The sequence below is a fragment of the Sminthopsis crassicaudata genome, chromosome 3 (genome assembly GCF_048593235.1).
Source record: "Sminthopsis crassicaudata isolate SCR6 chromosome 3, ASM4859323v1, whole genome shotgun sequence".
Taxonomy (NCBI): domain Eukaryota; kingdom Metazoa; phylum Chordata; class Mammalia; order Dasyuromorphia; family Dasyuridae; genus Sminthopsis; species Sminthopsis crassicaudata.
The window spans coordinates 77,243,492-77,269,899 of record NC_133619.1 but is presented as its reverse complement, the minus strand read 5'-3'; the positions used below and the strand labels follow the sequence as shown (position 1 = coordinate 77,269,899).

General features: G+C 33.2%; 1 protein-coding gene across 2 annotated transcripts in view; it reads right to left on the bottom strand.

Moving 5' to 3' along the window:
* CMKLR2 (chemerin chemokine-like receptor 2) overlaps window positions 1-26,408 on the bottom strand; it is a 59,959-nt gene that overhangs the window by 16,125 nt on the left and 17,426 nt on the right. The window contains exon 2 of one of the 2 annotated variants that reach the window (XM_074298938.1): window positions 15,328-15,440. The exons of the other annotated variant lie outside the window; for it this stretch is intronic. The gene's annotated coding sequence lies outside the window, so the exon portion shown is untranslated. The remainder of the gene's footprint in view (window positions 1-15,327; window positions 15,441-26,408) is intronic. 2 annotated transcript variants of the gene reach the window in all.

The window sequence follows — 26,408 nt, the reverse complement described above, 5'->3', positions numbered from 1 at the left end:
AAAAAAGTCAGGAATTTGCAGGGTCATATAGCATTATATTTCTATTCCCTCAGTTTTAGTTACATTCATTACCTTTGGCTCTTAACGTTAATTTTTCTATATTGAAGTTTGGATAAGATGATATAAAAAAAATCTTTATTTCTCTGCCCAATGATCTTTTTTTAAAAATTATTTTAATTTTTGTTACATTTGAGTTCCAAACTGTTTTCCTCCCTATCTTCCAACCCAACACTAGAGAAGGCCAATAATTGATGTGGATAGATAGTGGAACTATTCAATCCATAGGTCCATATATCAACTCTTTCTCTGGAAGTGAATAGCATCTTCTTTCAACCATCCTTTGTAACTGAATTGAATATTCATATAACTCGGACTAGCTTAGTTATTCACTTCTACTCCTTGAACAATATGGCTGTTATTGTATACAATGTTTTCTTGGTTCTTTTTGTTTTACTCTGTTATTTCATGCAAGACTTTCCATATTTTCCTAAAATCAAACTGCTTATCATTTCTTACAGCACAGTAATATTCCATCACAATCATGTACCACAACTTATTCAGCCACTCCCCAAATAATGGACATCTCCTCAATTTCCAGTTCTTTGCCACTACAGAGAACTACTATAATAAAATAATATAAGTTCTTTTTTTCCCCCTGATCACATTGGGAACAAACCTAATAGTTACAGGATAAACACAGTTTTATAACTCTTTGGCCATAATTCCAGATTGCTCTCCAAAATCATTGTATCAGTTTACAATTTCACCAATAGTGTATTACTGTCTCAAATTTCCACATCCCCTTCAATATTTGTCATTTTTCCCTTTTAGCCATCTGATAGATCTGAAAGAATATTTCCACATTACTTTGTCTAATCAATAATAATTTAGAACATTTTTTATATATCTATATATAATTTTGATTTCTTCATTGAAAAACTAACTGATCACATCCTCTGACCATTTATCAATTGGGGAATGACTTATATTCTTTAAAATTTGACAAAGTTTTCTATATATTGAGATCTGATTTGAGATCCTCCTTTATCCAAGGAACTGTCTATAACTTACCCACCGTTGCTAATTTTCTGCTTTCCTTCTAATCTTAGTAACATTGGTTTTATTTGTATAAAACTTTTGTAATTTAATGCAATGGTAATGTAAATGTAATTTGATGTGTTCAAAATTAATTATTTTATATCTCATAGTATTCTTTCTCTTGTTTATTCATAAATGCTCCTATCCATAAATGTGGTAGATAATATGTTCTTTGTCCTTCTAATTTACTTATGATATCCCCCTTTATGTCTATGGTCATTTTGACCATATTGTAGTAAATGACATAAAATATTGATGTAGGCCTAGTTTCCACCAGAATATTTTCCAGTTTTCCCAATAATTGTTATCAAACAATGAAGTATTATTCTGAAAGCTTAAATCTTTACATTTATCAAATACAAAGATAGTATAATCATTTACTACCATATTTGTATATCTGCTCTTTTCCACTAAACTAACATTCTATTTCTTAGCCAGTATCACATAGTTTTGATAATTACCCCCTTATAAAACAGATCTGGCTCTGCTAGACCTCTTTTCTTTATATTTTTTCATTAATTTTTTGATAGTTTTGAACTTTTCATCTTCCAATTAAATTCTATTACTTTTTTCGAACTAAATAAAGTTTTTTTTTTTGTTTTTTTTTTTTGGTAATTTAATTGGGATGGCACTGAATAAGTAGATTAATTTAGGTAGAATTGTAATTTTTTATTATATAGCTTAGCTTACTCATGAACAACAAATATTTCTCCAATTATTTAACTCTGACTTATTTGTATAAAAAAAGTTTTCTAACTATGTTCCTATAGTTCCTAGGTTTGTCTTGGCAGGTATACTCACAGGTATTTTATATTGTCCATGGTTATTTTAAGTGAACTGTCTCTTACTAGCTCTTGAAAGATTTATGTAGGTTTAATTTATTTCCTGCTACTTTGCTAAAGTTATTGATATTTTCAATGAGCTTTTGGTTGAATTGCTAGGATTTTTCAAGCATACCATCATGTCATCTATGAAAAGTGATAGTTTTATTACTTCATTGATTATTCTGATTCCTTTCATTTCCCTTTTCTTCTTTTATTGATGTTGCTAGCATTTCTAGTACAATACTGAATAATTCTGGTAATATTGGTCTTTGTTTCATACCTGACCTTATTGGGAAAACTTCTAGATTATTCCTATTATAGATAATGCTTGTTAATGATTTTAGATTAATGTTCTCATTTATACGTATAATTTCAAGTATTTTTTAGGAAAAATGAATGTGTTTTGTAAAAAGTTTTTCCTGTATATATTGCTATAACCATGTGATTTTTGTTTTGTTATTGCTATAATTCAATATGTTAACAGTTTTCTTTATATTGAACCAGCCCTGTATTCCTAATATAATTCTTACTTGGCTATAATGTACATTCTTTGTGCAATATTGCTGTAGTCTCCTATCCAGTACCTTATTTAGGATTTTTGCATCAATATTTATTAGTGAAACTGGATTATAATTTCCTCTTTCTGTTTTTACTCTTCCTACTTGAGATATCAGTATCATATTTGTTTTATTAAAGGAGTATGATAGGATTCCTTCTTTGTCTATTATTCCAAATAATTTTTTTAACATTGGAATTAATTTATCTTTACATATTTGGTAGAATTCATTGGTAAATCCATCTGCTCCTGATACTTTTTTCCTTAGGAAGCTCACTTATATCCTGTTCAATTTCTTTTTCTGAAATAGGTTTATTTAGATATTCTATTTCTTCTTCTGTTAATTTGGACAGTTGATGTTTTTGTGATTTCTATTCTTCCATTTCATTTAAATTGTTAAAATTATTGGCATATAATTAGATAAAAATAATTCCCAATAATTGCTTTAATTTTATCTTCATTAGTGCTGTATTCAACCTTTTTATCTTTAATGCAAATGATTTGGTTTTCTTCTCTCTTTCTAAAAATTATAGTAACCAATGATTTATCTATTTTGTTTTTTCATAAAAGCAACTCCTGGTTTTATTTATTAATAAAATGGTTTTCTTACCTTCAATTCTATTAATCTCACCTTTAATTTTCAGGATTTCCAGTTTGGTGTTCAACTGATGATTTTAAATTTGTTCTTTTTCTATTTTTTTTTTAATTGCGTACCCAATTTGTTGATAGATTTCCCTCTGTTTAATGCTTTTGCTGCATCCCTAAGTTTTGAGATGTTGTTTTATTATTATCATTCTCTTTAATAGAAATTATTTGTTGTTTTTATGCCCTGCTCTTTAACCCCTTTAATCTTAAAGATTAGGTTATTTATTCTCCAATTAACATTTAATTTGTGTTTCTATGTTCCTTTGTTAAATATAATTTTATTACATTATGATCTGAGAAGGATATATTTATATAGTTCTGCTTTTCTGTATTTAATCATAAAGATTTTATGGCTTAATATATGGTCAATTTTTGTAAAGGCATCATGTACTGCAGAGAAAAAGGCATACTTCTTTATTATTTTTTGTTGAATCATTTGTCAGTTGTATTTGACTCTTTGTGACCCCATTTGGAGTTTCCTTGGCAAAGATATTAGAGCAGTTTGCCTTTTCCTTCTCCAGTTCATTTTACAAATGAGGAAATTCAGATAAACAGGCTTAAGTGATTTTACAAAGGTTACATAATTAGTACTTGTCTGAGACCAGATTTGAGCTAATAAAGATGAGTCTTCCTGACTTTAGGCCCAGCATTCTATCTACTGTACCACCTAGCTTCCCCATATTCCTTTCTTTTTCCTTTCCTTTTCTTTCTTTTTTTTTGTGAGATTTAGTGACTTCCCCAGGGTCATACAGCTAGAAAGTGATAAGTCTCTGAGATAGAATTTGAACTCAGCTCCTCCTGCCTTTAGGGCCAGGGCTCTGTCCACTCTAATATCTAGCTGCCCCTCACAATATTCCTTTCTAATCTCATTCATTTCTCTCCAGATGTTTACCATATCTACTTTATCTAAGCTTCTATTCTTTTCTTTGACTCCTTTCTTTTAAAAAAAAAAACATTTTGATTAGATTTATCTACTTCTGAAAGAGGAAGATTGAAATTCCACAGTATTATGGTTTTGCTATATAAATCCACCTGTAATTCATTTATCTTTTCCTTAAAAAATTTATTTGTTTAATAATGATATGATTTTGTTATCTTTGGTATCTTTAAACATAATATAGTTTCCCTTCTTTTCTCTTTTAATTGATCTATTTTAGCTTTAATTTTGAGATCATTATTATTACGCCTGCTTTTTCTTTCATCAGCTGAAATATAATAAATTCTACTTCAACCCTTGATTTTTATTTTATGCATATTTCTCATTTTAAAATATGTCTTTTGTAAACAACCTTTTTGTCAATTTCTGGTTTTTGATCCCTTTTGCTATCTGTTTCTGTTTTATAGTTGAGTTCATCCCATTCACACTCAATAATACTAGTTGGGTATTTCTCTGCATCTTATTTTTTTTCCCCTGTTTATCCTTCTTTCTCTCTTTTACCTTATCCTTCCTTTTCCTTTTTTTATCCTTCCTGTTTCTTCTGAACACTGCCTTCCTAATCTGCACACTTCTAAAATTCTCTTCATTATTCTATCCCCTTGCCATTCTATTTTTTAATCTGTATACTCTTCTAAAATTCCTTCCCTTATCCTAAGCCCTTGTCCACCTATTTATCTGTCAATTGGGAAAACCTTTATACCCCACATATATGTGTATATTTATATATATAATATTCCCTTTTAACCTCAGTTTTGATGAAAATAAGGTTCCTGTCTTACCTGCCCTCTCCTATTCTATCCTCCCCTTCACTATAACAGATCTTCTATTCATGCCTTTTTTGTATGAATAATTGGTTCCATTGTACCTCTCCCTATCATTTTATTTTTTAGGATCACTCCATCATATTCAACTGACCCCAAACCAATCTATGTATACTCTTTCAAACTACTCTAATAATAATAATATTCATAAGAGTTACAAAATATCGTTTTCCCATATAAGAAATAACAATTTAAAATCATTAAATCCATTGTAATTAGTTTTTCATATTTACCTTCCCATGTTTCTCCTGATTCTTGTAAGTCAAATTTTCTATTCATTTCTGATCTTTCAGTCAAGAATACCTGAAAGTCCTTTAGTTCATTAGTCTTTTTTTTTTTTTTTTCCCTTACAGGATCATACTAAGCTTTGCTGGGTAGGCTGTTCTTTGTGGAAAACTCAGCTCCTTTGCTTTTCAGAATATTATATTATATTCTTCAGTCTTTTAATGTGGAAGCTGCTTATCTTGTGTTAACTGTAGTTCCACAATATTTAAATTGTTTCTTCCTAGTTACTTATAATATTTTCTCCTTGGCATGGCTTTGAAACTTAGCTATAATATTCCTATGAGTTTTCATTTTGGGTTCTCTTTCAGGTGGTGATTGGTGAATTTTTCCAATTTCTACTTTTTCTTCTGGTTTTAGATCTTCAAAACAATGTTCCTTAATGATTTCTTGAAATATAGTACCTTTTTGTTTTTGATTATAACTTTCAGGTAGTCCTACAATTCTCATTATCTTTTCTCAATCTTTTTTCCAGCTCAGTTGTTTTCCTAATGTGAAGCTTCATATTCTCTCCTATTTTAAAAATTCTTTTAATTATTAGATTATTTCTTATTGTCCTATGAAGTCATTAGGTTCCTTTTGCCCAATTCTAATTTTTAGGGAGCTTTTTTTCTTTTGTAAGTTCTTGGATCTCTTTTTCCAATTGATTGACTTTCTTTTCATAATTTTCTTTCTTTCCTTGCCTTACTCTTATTTCTTTTCCAAATTTTAGCTCAGCCTCTTTTATTTGACTTTAAAAGTCCTTTTAAAGCTCTTCCAAGAACTTTTTAAGCTTGTTACTCGTTTACATATTTCTTTGAAGCTTTACAAGAAGGCTGTTGTCTTCTTGAGTCTGAACCCTGATGTTCTCTATGGCCATAGTAACTATCTATATTTGGGTTCTATCTCTGCTTTTTTCTCATTTGTTAATGGCCTGTTTCTTGACTTAGTCTTTTTGTTAGAATTGGGCTCTACTCCAAGAGGGTAGGGAATAATGTCCCAGGCTTCAGGTCTTTTTATGCTATTGTTTTCCAAACTCTATCTGGGGGACTGCCCAGCTATTTTAATGAGGATCTGGGAATTAACACTCCTTTTCTTAAATCAATCTTGCTCATAGCAAGCAGCATCTCTTGCTCATCATGCGCCTATCTCCTCCCCCCCGCCCCCCCAGCCATGGCACTTTCATAGCTAGAAATATCTGTCAGGGAACACAAGACCTTTTTATCAGAAAGAATGTAAAAGTTGACTTTGGAATATTGAGATCTCATAAGACAAAATACCTTATTCTGTGAGAAAAAACTGAATTATTGCTATTGTTGTTGATAATGATGATTATGCTACTTCCATGATTAACTTTCTTTTTTTAATTGAAGTTTTTATTTTCAAAACTCATGCAAGGATAATTTTTCATCAATGACCTTTGAAAAACCTTGTGTTCCCATTTTCCTTCCTATCCTCCACCCTCTCCCCTAGATGGCATGTAATCCAATGATTTTAAAACATGGCAAAAATATATGTTAAATCTAATATAGGTATACATATTTATACAATTATTTTGCTGCACAAGAAAAATCAGATCAACAAGTTTAAAAAATGAGAAATAAAATAAAATTCAAGCAAATCACAGCAAAAAGAGTGAAAATGCTATGTTGTGATCCACCCATAGTCCTCTCTCTGGGTATAGATGACTCTCTCCATCATTGGAGTTCATTGGAACTGGCTAGAATCACATGATCAACTTTCTAAATTATTCTTAATTTGCACTATCTCTAGAGAATACTTCAATTCTTGGCTATTGGGCCATAATGAAGAAGTTAATGGGAAACCTTAGTAACGTAGCGTGTAAAATTGGCTCTGATACAAAGTTCCTACTTTTCTCTTTTATTCTAAATTAACCTATTTTTTCCCCTGAACAAAGGGAAGACAATTTTCCTGAAGAGCAAGAAATAGCTAGAAACACCCCAGAATGTAATTCAAGCCAAATTATAGAAGTCATCCCACCCAGGCAAATTGGTAACTTTGTGATGGGTAGATGAGAGGAAAATTATTATTTATAGTAAGAGCAAAAAGAAAGACATTTGGATGGTTTTGTCAGCTCCATAAAGATTGAAGGGATGAAAAGGAGAGTCTAGTAATTTTTGAACTTTGGACTGAAATTTTTCAGGAAAGTTTTTTGGAGGAACAAATATAGGATAAAATGAAATGATAACAAAATAGCAAATGAAACACTATGTGGAAGATTAACCTATTAAACAAAGTATGAATTTTGTGGACTGGCTCATTTGCTATGAAGATTCGGGCATGCAAAAATAACATCATTAGTTTTTTTTGGCATTAGAATTTCACAACGATGATCTCAGGAAGACTTTTTATAATTTTAAGGTCAAAGTGTTTCTTAGTATAAACATAAGTTGAGAAAAAAACTTTTTCCTTAGAATTCTCCCTCTCCTTCTACCCTTAAGGGCAGGAAGCTCCTAACAACATTAGACAGATAGTTGGGTAGCTAGATAACTGATTCTTCTTTGTGACCTAGTCATTCTTTCACCCCTGTGGTTCCGAGCATCTTTTTTCCTTCTTGTCATATAATAATAACTGACATTCATATAACACTTTAAGGTTTACATTTTCTCATCTACCACCCTTGTGAGCTATTTTCATTATCCCCTTACAAACAAAGTTAAATGAATTGCCTTTAATAACAAGCCATTAAATAATCACTAGAGATGGGCTTCAAACCCAATTTCCTCCTGACTTTAAATTCATTATACTTTCTACTACACTGTGCTGCCTACACATTCTTATAACCACAGTGGTCCCACAAGCCCCATGATAAGATCAGAATCTATTCTTCTCCTCAGGTTATTACTGATATTTTAAAGGGCATATCTTGTTCTGTCCCAGTATGGCAGCCAATGTCAGCAGCACTTGCCTGATTTTCCTTATAACCCACTTATAAACACCTCATTAAAAATCTGCCTATTTTTCTTTTCTGTTTTGTATCTTTGTTTTGTCTTGATTTTGAAATCTAAAGATAGCCTGGTTTTTTTCATAGAAATATTACTACAATACCTTTTTAATATTTTGAGATTGACCCACTTGCCATAAATCAATACTATTATCCCAAAATAAGACCATCCACTTTGGGTTGATTCAGTCCACTCCAATGCATCAGGGAAATAGAGCACTGGCTTTTATTTAATTAGCCTCATGATGATACTACTACAATATGGAAACTCTATAGTGGATTTGATACCCTTACTCTATATGTCCCATACCCTCTTTGCCCTGTTGCTTCCTGAGGTCAGCAATTTGGTAGATTGAAAGATCTTCATTGTATTATGCTTCTAGGTAGTCGTTCATTTGTACAGGGGAGAAAGAGTTGGACCTATTTGTTGCCTATTTCTAACTTATTCTATATATAGCTTATTTGTGTTGTCTTCCCCCCATTAGAAGATTGTGATCTCCCTGAGGGCAACAACTAGCTATTACCTTTCTTTGTATCTCCAACGCTTAATACATAGCGGTACTCAGTAACTGTTCATTGACTGACTATCCATTCTTTCAGTTGTTGTTCAGTCATTTCAGTCATGTCCCACCGTGTGTGACCCTATTTGGGGCTTCCTTGACAAAAACACTAGAGTGATTTGCCATTTCCTTTTCCTGCTCATTTTACAGATGAGGAAACTGAGGCAAACAAGGTTAAGTGAATTGCCCAGGATCACACAGCCAATAAGTGTCTGAGGATGGATTTGAAAGGTTTTCTTGGCCCAGCATACACCATCTAGCTGTTCTATGCTCTCGGTAACCCCAATTCTTAGACTATGAGGAGCATTCTCATCACACAATGGTGAAGATCTAGGAGTTAAAAATCAATATGATAATTTTTTTATTTAATATTTTTCCCTAGTTACATTTAAAATTTGAGTTACTTTCAACAGTTCTCAGTATCCCCATACATTGAACTGATTTGATGTTCATGAAAGGTTCAGCTGGTAAAGGAGGAAACTAGAAACCAAATTGATGCCTTTTGCCTCTCATCAGTGAAGATGCTTTCCATCTCTTTCTACCTGAAAAATACATTTGATCGGGGACCTTGTGAGACTGGTTTCAATTTCATCCTGATTTATATCAGGCAGAGTAGTATAGCAAAAAGAACAGTGTCCTGGGTGTCAGTAGAACTGGACTCCAGTTCCAGTTTTGCCACTGGCCAATTTTGTGATATTGGATAAATGTCTTTCACATTTTGGCACTTAGTTTTTTCAAACATGAGGTTTGCATGAAACATTTGTGGAACTTCTTTGCCTGATTGTGGTTAGCAACACATACTCTTGATTATTTGGGGTACAATGCTTTTGGCCAGACATATGTGACTAAGCTTTAAGGGGTACTTTGGAGATGACACGATAATTTCCTTTTTGGCTACAGAGCACAATGATTCAGTAGAACTTTAAAGGGAAGTAACCCTCCATCAGTTGTCTTTTGCTCTTTCCTTTTTTTTTTTTTTTTTTTTTTTGAGCATAACAAAAGACCCTGTGACAGGTCGTGAGGAAGGATAGATTGTTTTTGTTTTCCTTCTTGGCTAACATGTGGCCATGAGCAGGTGGCAGCTAAAGCACACGTCCTGTCTACATGAGCCTAAAAGCGGAACTCAGAGCCATAGTTCTTTTGTTTTGTTTTGTTTTGAGTTTCTTTCCTAAGTACATGTGACTGAATATGAACCCTGACAAAGAAGTGTATAGACTTGATGGTGACCTCTTGTGGTCAATAAATCTAGAGATTTGGGGTCAATCAGGGGGAACTTCCTGATGATCATCAACAATGGAAGAACTCAAACCCTGGCTTAAATGACCAATAAACATGGATTTTGAGAGGACACTGAAGAGACCTGAGGTAAAGGATAAAAGTATCTATTTTGTAATCCTACAAATTGTTTTGTATTCTGATGAGGTTACTTGGAGAGTAAAACTTAGTGATAATTTACTGAATTCTTTTAAAAGTTTTCTGACAAGGTCCACTTGTGTTTCATGTTTAGCATTTCTTTTGTGTGTAGAAAACAAATTGTTGCCCATACATGATTCATATGTACTTGATTTTCTTTCTATTCTTTTTAGGGATATCCTAGACATGAGTTCAAATTTAAGTTTTAAGTAATTTTCTGTAGGCTTCTGAAATGGGGTATGTAATGAGTTACAGTATAAGAAAAGTCTAATACTCATTAACAGTTAGGCTCCTCCATGTATATATATATATATATATATATATTGTATTCAATTTATACTTTAACATATTTAACATGTATTGGTCAACCTGCCATCTGGGGGGGAGGAGAAAAATTGGAACAAAAGGTTTGGCAATTGTTAATAATGTAAAATTACATGCATATATCTGGTAAATAAAAACTATAATTAAAAAAAAAAGAAAATGTAATAAGGAAAAAAAAAGTTAGGCTCCTCCAGGTTTGCATAGGTGGGTTCAGAGAACATATCTTTATCTTAGTGGATAGGAAAAGGGTACAGTACCCTAGACCCTCCAGTGCTTCTTAATGTTGGGTATAAAGTGAAAAAGTTATAAGAGATGAACTCTATGTTCCCTTTTAGCTAAAAGTCTTCATGCCTATCTTTGATCTTACTCAATCATAAATCGAGCCATAAATGGGAACAATGCCTTCTAGGTCTTTTGCTATTTGACCTAGGATAGACCCTTAGCTTAAAAAGGACAAATCCTCCCACTTTATGGGGCCATCTGCAGACATCCTGATCTATATCTTGCTACTGGATCCATACTGCCTGTCACACACTTACTTTTTTTTCCCCCAGGAATATTTCCTGCAGATATTTCAGGTTTTGAGAGAACCAGACTTGTGCAATCAAAAAGCCCTTAGGGGATTTCATTCTGTACAGAAGATGCTAGTACCACCCTAGTGAGTCATTTTCATAAAATACAACATCTGCAAGAAAAGGTTATAAACATGCAGCAGTGCTCAAAACAGTTAGAAAAAGAACAGAATTACCCTAAAAAGAATTTATGCTTACCATTTAAAATTTGTTAATGTTTAAGTTTATTGTCTAGATATCAAGAAAACAAAATATTTGGACACAAAAATCTTGCTTTTTCCCCTCTGTCTCTCCTTTCCCAAATGAAAAAAGATTCTTGTCTTTTTTAAAAGTTGAATTTGAATTCTTATATTTAAAAACTCTATGGTTCCTATGGTTAAATCCATTTTTCATGTATCATGTTTCATTCTCATCCCTTCCTGCTTCTTCTTCTGATCAGGAGTTGGAATGAAAAGGAAGAAAGTAACTCTGAATTCTCGTGGCCATACCATTATGCAAATAGCTGGTAAAGATGATATGGCAATAATCGTCTAGGTACCCAGAGTAAATCATTTTAAATTTCACTTTTCTTCTTTATTTCACTTCAAGTATAATTGTCCATATCCCAGAAAAGACTATAAATTTGGGACAATTGGACATAAACCTTCAAATGTGCATGGTTTATGATGGGACACTCATGAGAGGTGGTCCCATTATTGAATTGTTCCCAGTGGCCTCAAAGTTTGGGGCAACCTAGATATTAAATGCTACTCTGGTCTTAAGAAATCACCTGGAGATTTTGACTGACACTTACAGAAACTAAACAATACATTTTGGTAGAAGTGAAATACAAATATTGCATATCCTGGCTAAAGAAACTTTTGGAATTAGAATTGGAAAGAATTCAGTTAAAAGTCATCTTGCCCAAAGTTTTTAAAAATTAATCAATTCAAATAGTAGAACCATTTCTAACAGTTCTTCTTCCAACAAGATAAAGCAAAAGACTCAGAACTGAGTATAATATATATATAAATATAAACCTGTTTCCCAAGCACCTAAGTTCAACAGGTCATCTGACAAATTGTTACAAGGAAATAGTTCATTTTTTCAACTTTTGACTCTGAAACCACACCTCAAAACCAGTGTACTAGTTTCAGGATCTATTTTGAGTTAATTTTTTTTTCTTCATTCCCCCAAGTATCCAAAAATCATGCAAAGATAAAAGTTTTTGAAGAAGAGTTTTAGAACTGTCATTTTTCTTAGTCCCTAAATATGAATTGCCACTATACTGATTTGGGAAGTATGATTCACACAGTACAAAGGTACCCCAAAAGTTCTTTTTTTTTTTCCCCTGAGGCTGGGTTAAGTGGCTTGCCCAGGGTCACACAGCTAGGAAGTGTTAAGTGTCTGAGACCAGATTTGAACTCGGGTCCTCCTGAATTCAGGGCTGGTGCTCTACCCACTGCGCCACCTAGCTGCCCCCCCAAAAGTTCTTCAGACAAAACCTTCATCCTCAAAATCTAGTTCTAGACATTTTCGAAGAGACTCTTGAAAACACATACACACACAAACTGTTAGCTAATTCTTTACTACATGTTTCCTTGAATTCTGTATAGGTATGTCTAGACCTGCCTCAACTATACCTCTTTTGCATTTTAATTAGTGTAGATTACTCATTAAGGGCCAGAGGATTAGTGATCTGCAAAACTGTACCCATTAAATTATACAGGTGAAACACCTGCTCAAGGACAATCTAAATACATGATCTCACTTTAATACATGCTGTCTGGTTCTTCTAGCTGTTTTATTAGGTGAACATGCAGCATTCTAATTCTAATTCAATCATTCTAATACTGATCTATTTCTACCGACTACCCCCACTCCCTGCTTCTTAATAACAACAACAAAAAACTAAACCAGCATTGTACAATTTTCTTAAAAGCAGGAACTTTTTTTTTTTTTTTTTTTTTCTTTTAAATCTGCAATACTTGGCAAACAATAGGTGGTTAATAAATGCTTATTTACTTGACCTGACTTTTATTGCTGGAAGGAATGAAAGGAACAAGAATGTTTTGTGTTTTTTTTTTCCTAACAGGTTTCCAAAAATAGATTTTTTTTTATCAGTATAGATAAAATTCATTCAGACTATGAAATTTTGATTCAATTGATTGAAGTAGACTATAGTTCAGATGTGCACTAAGATGAGTAGATGCCATCAATTAGTGGAGTAAGGAGGTAAAGGGAAGAGTATAACTATTTATTAGTTACCTACTAAGTGTCAGGCACTGTGCTAAACACTTAACAAATATCTCATTTGATTGTTGTTAAGTCACATCTTTGTGACCTCTTTTGGGCATTTTCCTGGCAAAGATACTGGAGTAATTCATCACTTCCTTCTCCAACTCATTTTACAGATGAGGAAACTGAGGCAAACAGAGTCAAGGGACAGTAAGTTTCTGAAGCAGGACTTGAGTGCTTGTGCTGCATATTTGCAGATGTCAAGTATATCACTGTTGATTTTGCAAGAGACTGAAATATTTTCTGGCCCTGGGGAAAAATGCAAACTTTCCTTAGAGAGGAAAGACTTGAGGAAAAAACAGGACTTTGGATGGATTCATCTTGACTCATGAGATTGTCTTCCCCTTCCTTTGAAAAAGGGAATTATGGGAAGGAGAATTCAGAGCCAGGCAGAAAGAAGGGACTGGTACATTGAGCATAATAGGGAACAGCTGCTGAGAGATAAGCCGTGGGAACCTATCAGAACATGTGGATTCAAATAGTGTGGGGGGAGCACCAGAGCTAAGGAGTCATAGCTCTGAGAGTGAACGTTGGTCCAGAGGATGAGGGGATGAATTCAATTATTCTAGTAAATCCTTCCTCGCCAAGCTGTTTTCTTCCTTTCTGGTTAGACAAGTTTGCAAGCTAGAGCATTCTTTTATCTGTTTCTTTCCACATAGATCTCTTTTATCTACTAGGAGACTCTGGGGACTAGAAAAAATGCTAACTCAGGCGTGTATTTTATTTAAAGTCAAATAGGTGATAGAATAGAGAACATTCCTTATTCCAGAGGAAGAAAATGGAGTTGTAATGGTAGTTCTGATCCATTAGGGGGGAAAAAAGTAGAGCTGATTGAACTAGCCTGGTGAATTTGGGATTCAGCTGAAATAAATCCTGAGCCAGTTAGAGAAGCAGGCTAGGAGGGATCTAAACCCATATGGGTAAGGCTACTTTGATTTTCAAACCACTGGTTAACGTTTGGTGAGCTGAATTGGAAAGGAAAGATACTCCCTCATGGGAGGAAGTTGGTTTAAAAAAAAAAAACAAAAACTGATCCTTTCTCTCTCTCTCTCTCTCTCCCCTCCCTCTCTCCCTCTCTCTCTCTCTCTCTCTCTCTCTCTCTCTCTCTCTCTCTCTCTCTCCTCCCTCTCTCCCTCTCTCCCTCTCTCTCTCTCTCTCTCTCTCTCTCTTCTCTCTCTCTCTCTCTCTCTCTCTCTCTCTCTCTCTCTCTCTCTCTCTCTCTCCTCTCTCTCCCTCCTCCCTCCCCTCCCTCCCTCCCTCCTCTCTCTCTCTCCTCTCTCTCCTCTCTCTCTCTCTCTCATCTCTCTCTCTCTCTCTCTCTCTCTCTCTCTCTCTCTCTCCCTCTCTCCCTCCCTTCCCTCCCTCCCTCCTCCCTCCCTCCCCTCCCTCCCTCTCTCTCTCTCTCTCTCTCTCTCTCTCTCTCTCTCTCTCTCTCTCTCTCTCTCTCTCTCTCTCTCTCTCTCTCTCTCTCTCTCTCTCTCTTTGTCAAGAGGAAAGGAGGAAAAGAGGGAGGGAGGGAGGCACAGAGGGAGGAATGTGCATAGAGTTAAGATATTGAGTTCCTCTACTGTAGAGGAAAGGACATAGAAATCTTTGGCTCTTGAATTTTCAGTTATAATCTCTTTTCCTCTCTTTACTCTCTTCAAAAACCATCAATTCAAATATTCTCATTTTACTGATGAGGAAATTAAAGATTGGGTGGGCTCTTAGTAAAGTTAGAATAATACTAGAGGAAAAAAAATTGGTCTTAATTTAGGTTTTTAAAAGTGAATGTTCCCTTCTTCATCAACAATCATGATTTGAATTTGATTTGTATTTTTTTTTGACGTCGCATAATAAATCTACAGTATTATAGACAATAGAGTCCTTGACTCCAGCTGATTCAGTTGAGAAATAATAGCCTTGAGTCATTCACAGCCTCAGGAACAGCATGGAATTGGGATGGTTCAGCAAGACAGTAAGAAAGAACATTGGAGAGGGAGACACTAGGAGACCGTGGGTGTCTGTGGGTGTTTAAACACACATAAACAAGAATAGTAACAAGTCATTACACCTGCCTTCTGGCAGAACTCACCTTTCCAAGGAAACTGCTGAGACAATGAGCAGGGAACTTAGTCCAGGGGAATTTTCAGATGAATGAAGAATGAAGCATTTGGAAGTAAGCTAAGTGGAGCGGGAAACTTCCTCCTATAATGACATTTGAGACAAATTTGGAAGAAGGAAACAATGGCATTCTTATTGGGGCAGAGAGGCTAAAACTTGTCATGGCTTTGCCTTTGTGTGTGACCTCATCCTCAGGACTAGTTTGACAGGTTATAGGGCCACAGATCAAATGGAAAAATGAGCTCATTTGTTTGAAAAGCAATGACGGACTGAAGAACTGGATGGATATTGCTGTTGAACTGCTTGCCCACAGGACTATCCGGGAGTCTTGGGATGTTTATTCCTTCCCTCCTTTGGATCATATTAGCATCACTCTGGATGTAGTGTGAAAGTGGTACAGCCTCATAAAGAAAGGCAGGGCTAGAATTTTATTATATTTATACCCAAATATATTGTCAAAGGGTCTAAAATTTGTTGACTATTCTAAAATTCAAGTCTTGTCAAAAGTATATATTTTTAAAAATTCAGTAATATTCATTTTCCCTAAAACTCAGTTCTTCCTTCTTTTTTCTCTCGCTTTTTTCCTTGATTTATTTTTCCCTCACAAGATTTTTGACCTTTTGGTTCTCCAAATGAATAAAAACTGTCAAGTTCTATGAACAACCTCTTGGTAGTTTAGTATGACATTAAGTTTATAAATTAATTTAGATAATATTACAGTTTTTAATTGTGTTGACATGATCTAGCTATGAGTAATGACTATCTCTTCCCAGTAAATAAAGGGTCAAATGAGAAAGAAGAACAGGCCATTTTTCACCCAAAAAAATCTAAACTATCAACAACTATATAAAAGAAGACTCCAAATGATCAACAATAAGAGAAATACAAATTAAACTAATTTTGAGGTTTCACCCCGTACTCCTAAGATCCACAAAGGTGAAAAAAGATGAAAATGGTAAATGTTGGGGGTTATGGGAAGATTGGCACCTTAATAAACTGTAGGTGGAGCCATTGAAAAATTCAACCATTCTGATAAATACACTAAACTGTTTGAAACTAGACTATACAAAATTCTCTCTCATACAGATCCTTGACCTAACAATATTACTATTAGGCCTATACCCTAAGGAGGACAAACACAAAGCTTCCAATATATTTATAAAATATAATTTGTTATATTTCATATATTATTATATTTGATATTATATATCATATTATATATGATAATATATTACATGTATTATTATAAAATATAATAAAATAATTTATAACAGCGTGTGTGTGAGAGAAAGAGAAAAATAGGTTTTCATTGATTGGGAAATAGCATCAATTGTGGTATATGAATATAATCACATGTTATCATTTTTTATTTTTATTTTTTATTAATTTTATAATTATAATTTTTTTGACATTACATATGCATGGGTAATTTTTTTTTACAGCATTATCCCTTTTACTCACTTCTTTTCCAAATTTTCCCCTCCCTCCCTCTACCCTCTCCCTTAGATGACAGGCAATCCCATACATGTTACATGAATCACATGTTATCATACTAAAAAATCACAAATATGAAGACTTTAGAAAAAATTAGGAAGATTTATATAAATTGATGAAGAAATAAATTAAGAAGAGCCAAGAGAACAATTAATATGATTATACTAATGTAAAAGGAAAACAGCATTGAAATTTCAGAACTCTAATCAATCTTGATTTCAAATGAATAGTAAACCCTTCTTCCATCAGAGAGAAGCTGCTACAGATGAAGTATTAAGCATAAATTATCAGATTTGACTGTGTCCATTGTTTTACTTAACTAGATTTATTATAAAAAGTTCAATGATGGGAGGAAGTGGTAGTGATTTTTTTATTTTTTTATTTTTAAGAATCTAAACTCAAGGCAATTCCAGTAGATTTGTGATGGAAAGAGCCATCTACATCCATAGAGAGAATTACAGCGACTGAATGTGAATCAAAGCATAGCACTTTCACTTTTTTGTTATTATTGTGGTTGTTTGTTTGCTTGTGTTTTTTTTCCTCATTTTTTTTCTTTTATCTTTTGATCTGATTTTTCTGCAACATAAAGAATATGGAAATATGTTTAGAAGAATTGCACTTTTAACCTATATTGTATTGCTTGCTGTCTGTAGGGGATAGTGGGGAAAGGGAGGGAGAAAAATTTGGAACAGAAAGTTTTACAATGGTGGATATTGAAAACTATCTTTGCATGTATTTGGAAAAATAAAAAGCTATTAAAAAACAGAAAAAATTCCCACAATGCTCTCAACTTATAATATAGCTTGTCTAAATACTCCTGACTCTATATCTTTTTTCCCCCTGATCTCTTTGAAGTTCCTGACCTTTTATGCTTCAAAATCAACTTTATTATTTTTTCTAAATCAGTAAAATAATTTTTATTAATTTAACTGGATTATTTAAACTTTTAAAATCTGAGTTTATTTGTATAAAAAGAGTCTTATGTTTATGTTAATAAAGTTCCTGTATCTGCTTTTGGCAGGTATATACTCAGATATTTTACACTGTCTAGGTATTTTAAATGGTCAAAAGAAATATTGAATAAGATTGCTGACAAATAGTGTGGTTTCTCTATTTTTCACTTTTGACTAAATTTATTTTAACTTAAAAAAAAGAGTAAATAAAGCACTTATTTAATAAAATAAAGAAAATGAAGGTGTTGAGCTTTGGTAATCTCTAAGATTTTTCCTATTTTTTTTTTAATTTTATGTTCCTGTGATTAATAAGAGTCAATTATTTATTAAGTGTCTGTTAAGTAGTAAGGATACCAAAAAAAAAGTGTTTTTCTCCTTAATTGTAATATATTTCCTTTGAGATTCTCTCCAATTTATCATGTATATATGTTGTTCACACACAGCCTCCTTAATTAGATTGTATTCTTCGTGAGCAAGAACTGTTTTTACCTCTTTTTGTATCTCCAGTGATTATCACAGTGCCTTGCACATAGGAAGCTCTTAAAAAATGCTTGTTGACTTAAAGAAGCTCACCTTCTAATTGGTGAGCCTATATGCAAAATATATAAGGTAAATGGCAGGTAAAGATGGAAGGCATTAGCAGTAGGAGAGTGGGAAACAGGAGAGAGCTCTTCAAAGATAAAATTTAAACTGAGACATAAAGGAAATTAGACAAACTAAGAAAAGGAAGGGAGAAGAAAGTAATGCAGGCATAAGGGACAGCCAGTAATAAAGCATCAAATCCAGGAGATGGAGTATTATGCAAGAGACAATAGCTTATTAGGTATGCTAATTTGATAACTAGAAAGAAACCTGTCTTTCTTTTGGCTGTTATCATAATAAATGACTTAACATTTTTAAAGTTGCTGAAACTTCCTGGAATAAAGATGATACATTTTGTAGAATAAAAATCTTACTAAAAATTACAACATGATTCCATGTGCCATTAATAGAGTACCATCTATCCAAGGATTAGTAAGAACTTATTTTTATTGCTAGGTCTTAAATATTTAAAGAAGTTGAATTTTTTTTTTAATGTATATGAGTGGATTTTACCAGGTTTATGGTGTAATGGAGTAAAAATTGGCCAAATTCTACAGGATCCCTTATCTCTACTTCTACAAAAAAGAGATTTTAAAAAAAGTAGAGACTTTCAATAGATTTAAGTCTTGGGATCTGTTAAGGAGGTTAATTTCAGTTCAGAGAGAGTAAGGCTTCTATACTCATCATAAAGCCTTCCTGAATTGCTGTGGCTAAAAATAATTCTTACGTGGTGGTCAACTTTCTGGTGAGGGGCCCCTCAGAATCCCCTCAGGTGAGGATACCTTGTCCTCCTGACCAGGGATTGCAGGTCAGGTACATGGTTTATGGCTGGGTCTACACTCAGTGACTTTGCAGTTTGTTAAGACTTGCTGGGACTTGTGATCCGCTCCCATCACTTTTCAAAATGCAGTAGAAATTACACAATGAGGCCTTCGAGTGGAAATTTAGTGGAATTCCCAATCTAATAGGTTAAAATAATTTACACAGTGCTTTTAAGGTCTGCAAAACACTTTTCTTATGTTACCTTATTTAATCAGGTTAGATGTTTGGTGAAATGCATTTATTTAGTCCTACAAGTATGAGTTATTATTATTGCTAGTAATGACATTCAGTATCTCCTGGGTATTTCTGAATTATATTCATGAGATCAATGATTCATCACAACCAGCATTTACATATTTAATGTTTTTGAAGCACTTTACATACATTCTCTCTGGAGCTTTAAAGGAAAAGACTACACAGTAATTATTCCCATTTTACAAATGACAAAATTGAGGTCTTAAGAGGTTAAATTAAACAGCTAACAGGTGTTAAGAGGTGGAATCTGAAGCTATGTTTTGCTGACTTGCAATTCAGTAATTTAGCCACTAAACCACAAACCTTTTTGAGTACTAAGCTTAACATTTTTTTCAGTAGTATTTTATTTTTCCAAATACATGTAAAGATAGTTTTCAATAAATAAATATTTTTGTAAAACTTTGTGTTCTAAAATTTTCTCCCTCCCTCCTTTACTTTTCCCTTCCCCAAGATAGCAAGCAATCTGATATAGGTTAAATACATGCAATCGTTTTAAGTGTATTTCCATATTTGTCATGTTGTGCGAGAAAAATCAAACCAAAAGAAAAAAAATCATGAAAAGGAAAAAACAAAAATAAAAATGTGAAAATACTATGATTTGATTGTTTTTTCTTTTTCATGATTTTTTTTTCTTTTGGTCTGATTATAAATCATTAAATTATAATTATAAATCATTTACATTACAATTATAAATCACTAAAAATTATGATAAAACCAAATCTGAGTATGATTGGCATTTTCCATCTCAAGTCTATTGGAATTTAGACTTTTTTAAACATCGAAATATTTCCTGGCTCCCCACATAATAATCATAGTTCTATTAACATTTCCAGGTTTTGAAAATACTTAAAGACAAAATTAAAACCATTGAACTAGTAAATAAAGTTAGGAGTTGATTTTATGGAAAAACCCAATAAAATAGATAAATTATTGGTCAATATATATTTTTAAAAGAACCAAATCATTAGATTAAAAATGAAAAAAGTGAATACACCATTAATGAAGATGAAACTAAAGCAATTATTAGAAGTTACTTTCCCCAATTATATGCCAATAAAGTTGGCAACTTAAGTGAAATATAAGACTTCTTACAAAATTCCTACAAAAACATAAACTGCTCAGAATAGGATATCTAAATAAACTTATCTTAGAAAAAGAAATTGAACAGGTTGTAAATGAGATTTCTAAGAAAAAAAGCAACTGAATTCTACCAAACATGTAAAGCTCAACTAATTCCAATATTAAACAAATTATTTGGAATAATAGGCAAAATATGGGTCCTATCAAATTCTTTTAGGAAACAAATATGGTGCTGATACCTAAACTAGAAAGAATAAAAGCATAAAAAGAAAATTATTAATGAATTTCACTAATGAATATTGATGCAAAAAAACTAAATAAAATGCTAGCTACAACAGTACTAGCACATCTGAAAAATAGCTTCAAAAATGGACAATAGGAGCAGCTAGGTGGTTCAGTGGAGAAATCATCAGTCCTGAAGTCAGGAGGACCTGAGTTCAAATCTAACCCTAGCTATGTGACCTTGAGCAAGTCATTTAACCCCAATTGCCTCTGCCAAAAAAAAAAAAAAAAAAGAATTGCTTTGAGTTTCTTTCTCTGAATATAAGAAATCAATCCATTATCCTGAAATAAGTATTCCTAATATTGGTGACAATATCATGAGTTTAAGAAAAAGGGAGCTCCTGGGTCCAAGTTTGGGTTCCTCAGAAGGAGGCAATGTCTGCAGCAAGTTGTTGAAGATGATACCATTAGGATAATACTACAAAGGACTAAGAAAACCCAGTCCACAAAATCTGGACCTTGAGAGAGTGGCTAGGACAGCACAGATCTGAATCAAGACTGAAACATCTGTTCAGCAGTCCTGCCAAGTGTTTCATGCTTTAGTGTTTTAAGTATCAACTTCTTGGAAAGAGTTTAATGTATGATGGATTCATGTATCCTATTTTAAGGATTTTTTTCAATGAACATACAATCCTTATGAGTTTTAAATATTCCCTTTGAGGTGATTGGAATAAATATACGCTATAGCAGAACTACTTTGTGCACCAAGGATCTTACTAGAGAGTACCCTATTTATGTCTTTTGGATATAATGTAGACATGTCATTCTTAATTTTTGTTTTTATATTAGCTCCCAAGAATATTCATACTAATCCATTTTTAAAATGGGTGCCCCCTCAATTGCCCTCATCTTTAGATCTGCTATGGAGTAAGGGCCATAATAAACCAGATAATGTAAAAATATGCCTGATTCTTTTCTTTGGAGTCAACTGAATCTGAATTTTATAAGCTGCATGCTGGAGACCATTGTTGAAAAGAGAATGTCCTGGGGGCAGCTAGGTGGCGCAGTGGATAGAGCACCAGCCTTGAATTCAGGAGGACCCCAGTTCAAATCTGGTCTCAGACACTTAATACTTCCTAGCTGTGTGACCCTAGGCAAGTCACTTAACCCCAGCCTAAAAAAAAAAAAAAAAAAAAGAGAGAGAGAGAATGCCCTGCCAGCTTATGAGTTTTGCATATTCATTAAAAATTCATGAGGAAGCTAGATGGCACAATAGATAGAGTGCCAGCCTTGAGGTCAGGAGGACCAGAGTTCAAATCCAACCTCAGACAATGTGACCCTAGGCAAGTTATTTAACCCCAATTGCCTCAACAACAACAACAAATTGCCTTCATTTATGTCACTCTCTTTTCTTTCTTTTTTTTCTTCCTCTGTTTTACCAGGTCACCATTATCCTGATTTCTCTTCTTATTTTATTTTCCTTCATTTTTCTCCTAGTTGCACTATCATCCTATCCCTCCCCCACCTTTTTTTTTTTTTCCTTATTTCATCCAAACCTGTCAAACCAAGGGCGGGTCTTGAAGCACAGAAAAAGAAAAAAAAGAAAAGAAAAAAGAAACATAAACACAGATTTTACTTAGCTGATTTGTTTTTTACTGAATCTATAATTAGAGAAGCCTTGCAGGAAGGAGGGAACCATTGACAGATGTCTATGTTGAAAAGTAGCAAGTCCTTTGGGCATCTAGCTTATTTAATGCTCAACAGCTGGAATCCAAGAGCTCATTTTACAACATTATTTGTGGTTAGTTTAGATAACATTTTTGGATCTGTGTTTATTACGAAAAGGATGTCAACAGATTGATACCATTCTAAATGTGTTAGGATCATTATTTCCTGCTGCTAACTTGAAGTGCATTCATTTCTTTATAAAGTAGGATGTAACGATTATCTTTTTTAAAGGACAGTTTATTTCTCTTGCACCAAATGATTTGTGAAGATTTATTTCTTTCCTCTATGGCTGTTGGTGTTATAAAACTGGGTTTCTTACTGTCGTGACCTTCTGTGAGAGAGAACAGACCAACAGTCAGCTCCAATAAGAGAAAAACAATTTTTTTCAGAAAATTTTAGAAGTTTTTTTTTTTTCTTTTTAATTTAGTGAATGGTTTGTTGAAGACTGTTTAAGGCAGAAGTTATCATCTTAACAAACTGGCAAGTCAGTCATTTAAAGAATTAGTCCATCTGGCACAGAAATATTTTTTTAAAAATGGATTATATTCTGAATATTTTGGGGAACTACTATAAAATTGAGAATAGCTATGAGTAAGTCTTGAGACATAACTAGTAAGTCAGTCAATAAGTACTATTAAGTGCCCACTATCTTTCTATATATTATTAAGTGCCCACTATATATGGGAACATAAAAGCAAAAGATAGTTCCCATCTAGTTTAATGGAGTCTCTCTTAACTACTCCGTATCTCTGCATTTTCATCTGCAAAATAAAGGGACTGTTCTAGGTCATCTCAAAAGTGTCTTTCCGTTCTAAAAGTGCTTTGATTTAATATCGTACTCTATTTGGACTTGAATTTTGAAGAGAATCAAATTTGATTTTAAGTGGAAATGAAGAAAATCTTATCCATTTTAAACTTCCTCCTATTTTATGGAGGAAACTGAAACTTAGAGTATAACCATAAGTTCTTTCCTCTTGGGAGTTTATCTCCCACAAGTAGTTTAATAAGTCTGGATCTGTGTATAAGTCCCTGGGGAAGGTAAAGTCCTACTAAAGAGAAAAGGGGTGTTATTCTTGACTGTTTATAGGCTCAGGTACAAGTCCTTCATGGATAATGGCTTAAATACAACCTATCTTAAGATTTTTTTTGTTTTTGTTTTTTTAGCCAATTTCTTGCAGGAAGCTCAAGAGCCCTTTTAGTGAAAAACATGAGCTCAAATTCTGATATTCCTATCCAAAAGGTACCATGGACCAAATTCTGATATTTACAGAGCAAAGTCTGGTTGGGAGCAAAATAACTCCTTATATAATTCTTCTGAAACCCCCAAGAGTAAGACTAATTCATATGAACCCCAAAGGTATTTTGGGCCATTGCTTACATTTTAAGAATTTGTATACCATTATATATAATTAAGAATTTGTATATAATCCCAGGCTTATTGAAGCCATCCAGACAGATTGGCAGTTATGGAAGTTTTGTGATAGATTGATGGTTTGGTAGTTAGAGATTTTGTGTTAGGAAAAAACCTCTGAAAGAAAGCGTACAACATGATAGTAACATGGTGGAACTTTTCTTATCAAATGCAAAGGCTTTCATCTCACATAACTTGTTATCTGTTTCCTAACTTCATGGTTAATTATGTTGTTGTGTCACAGATAAGGAGAAAGACCTTCTATCTTAGACATCATCAGAATGTTGGGTACCTCTCTGTAATGCCTCCCCTCACCCAGTCAGAACTGGATTGTTAGTCCCATGTTCCCGCTCTCTGCCCCTGCCTCAGTCTACCCCCTGTGTCTGAGCCACGTATCTATCTATCTATCTATCTATATCTATATCTATCTATCTATCTATATCTATCTATCTATCTATCTATATCTATATCTATCTATCTATATCTATATCTATATCTATATATCTCTATCTATCTATCTATCTATCTATCTATCTATCTATCTATCTATCTATCTATCTATCTATCTATCTATCTATCTATCTATCTATACCTGGATCCAAACCATGGATCCATTTGTTCCCAGTAAATCTCTCCTTTTTAAATAAATTATTAAATACTCTCTAATCTCCAACTTGCCTCAGTTTCTCCTGCGTTACAATGTTAAAGAAAATCTGGGATTAAAAAGTGAAGTTGACATTTGTAATGTCAGGTAGGGAAATCAGGGCAGAAATGAGTGTTTTGTTTTGTTTTTTGTGAAGGGCAATTAACTACAATTCTTTCCAGCTCTGTGAGAGTGAAGAATGACAAATAAACCCAGAGACTGAGACTTTCCATATGAAACAATGGGATGTGATACATAACAGTCCCTAGAAGAAGATTCTGGGAAGATAGTGGAATAGGTCAAAAAATTCCAACCTTTCCAGAAAATATTATATCCAGCAAAATTAAACATAATATTGAATGAAAAATAGACATATAATAACTGTCAGAGTTTCAGGATTTTGTTGTAAACAAGCCTGAACTCAATAGAAAATTTAACATATAAGAGCCAACATCGAAGATTAATTTTAAGAGACTCAGTAAGGACAAATTGTTTATTTTATATGTAAAAATGTAATCATATTTCTAAGATTGTAATTAGTAATTCAAAAGAAATGTTGGGGTAGAACTGAGTATGATGTGATTATAAAAAGAAAAACAATGTAGGAAATAGTCAAAACAGTTAATATGCTCTACAAATGAAGTATAAGAGCAAGAACAAACAGAGGAATTAGATGGGGGAGGAAGGGTGGAGTTCTGAAAACCTACTCATATCAAGAATGGGATAAAGAGGGAATAATAGATACTTATGTCAAAATCTATAAAGTAATAAGAGGGGGAGGGAACAGGATAAGGTAGGGTATAGAAGAGTGTGTAGATTCATGGGAGTGGGATAAGGTGTGTAGATTAATGGGAAAGGAATAAAAAGAAAGGGAAATGGTGATGGAGGGATGTTGTGGGGGGAGGTTAAGTGATAGCAAGACAAGTTAGCAGGTAGAAGTAAAGTAGAAGAGTTAGCAGAAATAGGAAATGAGAAAATGCATATGTATGCATGTGCATGTATGATATATGTTAAATATGTATGTATGTGTGTAAACATAAATATTTATGTTCTTAACTATAGCCTACTTAAAAGAGAAGGGGATGAAGAAAAGGGGAAAAAGAATTAACTAAAAAGTTCACAGCAGAGAACAAAAAATCTACAAGGAAGCAAAGATGGCCATCTCTGAATACAATGTTTTATTATTATATATACTTTCTTCAAATGGGAATTTATTGTTGCATATTTTTAATCTTTTTTATATGTTCTGCTGAACACATAAATTTTTCTTTTTTCCTTTTTTCCTATTTTTCTATTTGTCTTAAATTTTTAAAAAGGGAAAAAAAAACCCAATTCCTAAAATCAGTAGACTAAAGCTGGAGTCCTAACTATATCACTTGCCAGCTGTATGACTTTGCACAAGTAATTTAACCTCAGCTTTAATTTTTATCATTATAAAATACTAAATACTTTATATTATTTATTATATATTATTTAATATTTATTTATTATATATTTATTTATATATAGTATTATAAAATACTAAAATATGAGCCTCTGAATCTGAAAACATTTTGTAACCTTGTGGTGCTTAAATCCTACCTCCAAACATTTCTAACTGTGTAACTAGGCTCTGTCTGCCTTAGGTTTCTCAATTCTAAAATGGGATAGTAATAGCATCTACCTCTCAAGGTTGTTGTGAGGATTAAATGAGAAAATTTTTGTAAAGTACTTGTATGCATTTGGAACATTTTGTCTTTCAGTTCTTTTCAGTTGTGTTTGAGTCCATATGCGATTTTTGAGGAAACTGAGGCAATCAAAATTAAATTGAACTTGGGTCTTTCTGATGCAGACCCAGTTATCCATCCACTGCACCACCTTGC